The sequence below is a fragment of the Arachis hypogaea genome, chromosome 4 (assembly GCF_003086295.3).
Source record: "Arachis hypogaea cultivar Tifrunner chromosome 4, arahy.Tifrunner.gnm2.J5K5, whole genome shotgun sequence".
NCBI classification, from domain to species: domain Eukaryota; kingdom Viridiplantae; phylum Streptophyta; class Magnoliopsida; order Fabales; family Fabaceae; genus Arachis; species Arachis hypogaea.
In genome coordinates this window covers 49,316,929-49,321,155 of record NC_092039.1, presented here as the reverse complement: position 1 = coordinate 49,321,155, position 4,227 = coordinate 49,316,929, and the positions used below count along the sequence as shown (strand labels likewise).

General features: G+C 35.2%; 1 non-coding gene across 1 annotated transcript; it reads right to left on the bottom strand.

Annotated features, from left to right (window-relative positions):
* Window positions 1-3,363: 3,363 nt before the first annotated feature.
* On the bottom strand, window positions 3,364-3,467 carry LOC112799190 (small nucleolar RNA R71). The gene has a single exon (XR_003200767.1). It is a non-coding gene; the product is annotated as a small nucleolar RNA R71 (small nucleolar RNA).
* Between the last annotated feature and the right edge of the window lie 760 nt (window positions 3,468-4,227).

Sequence of the window (4,227 nt, the reverse complement as noted above, 5' to 3'; positions counted from 1 at the left end):
TGTGTACAGGAAATAACCCCTCTGCCACCACAGGGTCCACTGCACGCAGGAAATAACACATCTGCCACTGCAGGGATGTATGCCGACACACCTTCTGTATACAAAAAATAACCCCTTTGCCACTACAGAAATGGAACAGGTGGTCACGGTACTTCTGTAGCAGGAAATAACCCATCTACCTTACAGAAATAAAATATGGATCTGTACCACAGGAAAGCGTTCTCAGTGGTCGCACCACCATCTATCTGACTGCCTCAATGCAGCAGATGATCATACAAGTATATCTGGAGTTGCCGTTACGCAACAAATGAATAAACACATCTCTTGGGTTGCCTTAAGCAACAAATAAACAAATATCTCTTAGTCTCTTTACTCTTCTCTGGTTACTCTTTTCTCTGCTTAATGTATGTATTTAAAGCTTATGTAAATTTCGGTATGAATAGTTAGCCTGTTTATTTTCATTAAGTCTATATTGAAATAGTTTAACTTTTCATATAATACCTAACCTTAGGCGCAACTCAATAACTAACTATGTTGCCCTAATTCGTTCACTAATCTCTGTATGTTTTTCTATCATTAAAACTTTACAGAATTTTCTTTGATTTTTATCTTTTCTTTAACTTTTTATCTTTCCTTTATCTCTGCCCACTAACATGTTATTACCACTCCCTAAGTGTGTTATGAAGGTAACTATGAGATTCTGCACTTAAAGTTGTCTTTCTAAAGCTTTTACAGAAAACTGCATTTTTCGCATTATTTTATTATTTTTATTAAAATATTATTTTTAATTAAATATTATTATTTAATATTTTATTATTATTTATTATTTTATTATTAAATTTTCGAAAATTACCCCACTTTAACCTTTAACTTTTAAAAATTCACTTTTTATCACCCGTAGCTTTTAATATATCTACTTTAACCACCCTAACTTTCAGAAATTACCAAATAACCACTTAAACACCAAAAATTTTACTTCCTTGCACTTTTAAAGATCTAAAGCCTTTTCTTCATTGTTCTTCATTACACTCAAAGTGTTCTTCGTGTTCTTCATAAATTTTTCAGATTCTTTCTCTATTTTTACCTGTTTTTCAGTCTTTTCAGCAACCGATTTTTACCATAATTCATAATAAATTAGCAGCCACTAAAACCCCATCTTTTCTACATAATTTTAACACAAGTTGAACCTCAATTTAAGCCTAGGGTTTCATTTTTCCAGTTGCTCCAAGAACATGAACTTTAAAGCTTGAATTTCATCAAATTTCATCAAAATTTCACCAAATTTTCAATAAGAATCAATCATATATGCAACCAATTTTAGCAAAGCCAAATCATACAACATTCACACAACTCAAACACAGTTAATCAAGATTAAATTTGTCAAACCCTACCTTGATTTGCTGCTCCAAATCCTGTTACTCTTTGAAGTGTTCTTAAAGCACTTTTTCCTCCTAAATCACATCAAGAACAACTTTAAATCCAAAAAATCTCAACTAACCAAATCTCACTCAGCATGTTAGGAAGGGACATCTCACCTTATACTTGCTGGAAATTAACGTTTCTTGGCCCTCAAGTCAAGTTAAGCATGATTCCTAAGGAAGAGCATCAAGAAAACACATGTTTAAGCATGTTTCCTTGAAAACCGAATTGAAAGGGGAAAGGAACAGCCATCTCACCTTATTTCCAGCTTTGATAAGTTATATGTTTATGTAGAGGAAGAAGAGAGGATCATTTTGGTGAAATCGGAATTTTGATTTGAGTTTTAGTTCAGAAGAAATCAAGCTTTGAAGATTAAGTGTTCATGAAAGTTTGTCTCTTTTCTCTCTTGTTATTTTCGGTCAAAGGGAGTAAATGACCAGCCTTGGAGTGTCTTGGGGGTGTAGGGTGAGTTGTGATTAGTTGTCTTGGAGGTGGATAAAAATAATATTAAAATATCTCAGGTGTATAACTACTAAAACTTGATGTATCAGAACATTTGTAAAAACATCTCTAAAAATTATTTTCTGAGCTACTAGCCTAAATGACACCATAACATATTTATTGTGAGAATAAAACATGTATAATGAGGCCTTAGCATTGCTAAAGTCATCAGAGAGTGTTGGTGCTAAGCTGTACCAATAAACTATGAACCCGGTTAAACCGATTTCCTGTTTTTAACTAAAATAGGCTAGGTAACCTTATAATATCATGCAAGAAGCTTATAATACTAATATAATTATAATATTATCCTATTATCTCTATTCTCTCATGAATTGAGTCCGGTTCGTCAAACTGAGATTATTTACGAAAAATAGAATCAAAACTCCTAACCGATACGGTTCAAAAACTAGGTTCTTCGCAATTGCGTTGTCAGGCTTATCTCCACTAAGGTCCTAAATTAAGGATAATATAATGACAATGAGGATTGAGATTCTTGATGATATAGTAGAGGTTCTCCCCTTAATGATCTTCCGAAGAAATCCGTACTTTCAGAAAAGATCTCACGTACTCGAAAATTGGGATTGTTACACAAGTCCCTCAATTTCAGCCAGAAAATACCTGAAATCATAGAAATACACGCAAACTCATAGTAAAGTCCAGAAATGTGAATTTTGCTTAAAAACTAATAAAAATATACTAAAAAGTAGCTAGATTCTACTGAAAACTACCTAAAAACAATGCCAAAAAGCGTATAAATTATCCGCTCATCAAACCACATCCCTCTCTATATGTTCGAATTCCTCTCTCTACCTCATCCTTCTATTCTTCTTTTCCTATGACACATCAAGGAATCTCTATACTGTGACATAGAAGATTCTATAATTTCTTTGTTTTCTTCTCTTTCATATGAGTAGGAACAAAGATAAAGGCATTCTTGTTGAAGCTGATCCTGAACCTGAAAGGACTCTGAAAAGGAAGCTAAGAGCAGCTAAAGCACAACTCTCTGGAGAGGACCTGACAGAAATTTTTGAAAAAGAAGAAGACATGGCAGCCGAAAATGATAACAACAATGCAAGGAAGATGCTTTGTGACCATGCTGCACCAACTTCCAACTTCTATGTAAGAAGCATCTCAATTCCATCCACTGGAGCAAACAACTTTGAGCTTAAGCCTCAATTAGTTTCTCTAATGCAGTAGAACTACATATTTCATGGACTTCCATCAGAAGATCCTCATCAGTTCTTATCTGAATTCTTGCAGATCTGTGATATTGTTAAGACCAATGTGATTGATCCTGAGGTCTACAGACTTATGCTTTTTCCTTTTGCTGTAAGAGACAGAGCTAGAACATGATCAGACTCATAACCTAGAGAAAGCCTAAACTCTTGGGACAAGCTGGTCAATGATTTCTTGACCAAATTCTTTCCACCTCAAAAGATGAGTAAGCTCAGAGTGGATGTCCAAACCTTAGGACAAAAGGAAGGTGAATCCTTCTATGAAGCTTGGGAAAGATACAAGCAATTAACCAAAAGGTGTCCTTCTGACATGTTTCCAGAATGGAGCATCATATGTATATTCTATGATGGTCTGTCTGAGTTATCCAAGATGTCATTGGACTACTTTGCTGGTGGATTTCTTCATCTGAAAATGCCTGTAGATGCCTAGGAACTCATTGAAATGGTTGCAAATAACCAGTTCATGTACACTTCTGAAAGAAATCCTGTGAATAATGGGACGACTCAGAAGAAATGAGTTCTTGAGATTGATACTCTAAATGCCATATTGGCTTAGAACAAAATATTGACTCAACAATTAAATATGATTTCTCAGAGTCTAACTGGAGTGCAAGCTAAAGACGCCTCCAGTGAAGGTGAAGCTTATGACCCTGAGACTCTTGCAATAGAAGAGGTGAATTACATGGGAGAAGCCTATGGAAACACCTATAATCCTTCATGGAGGAATCACCCAAATTTCTCATGGAAGGATCAACAGAAGCCTCAACAAGGTCTCAATAACAATAATGGTGGGAGAAATAGGTTTGGCAATAACAAACTTTTTTTATCATATTCTGAGCAACAGACAGAGAATTCTAAGTATAGCATCTCTGGCTTAGCAAACATAGTCTCTGATCTATCCAAGGCCACTCTCAGTTTCATGACTGAGGCACAGTCCTCCATCAGAAATTTAGAGGCACAAGTGGGTCAGCTGAGTAAAAGAGTTACTAAAACTACTCCTAGCACTCTCCCAAGCAATACAAAAGATACTCCAAAAAGAGAGTGCAAGGCCATTTACACATCCAACATGGCC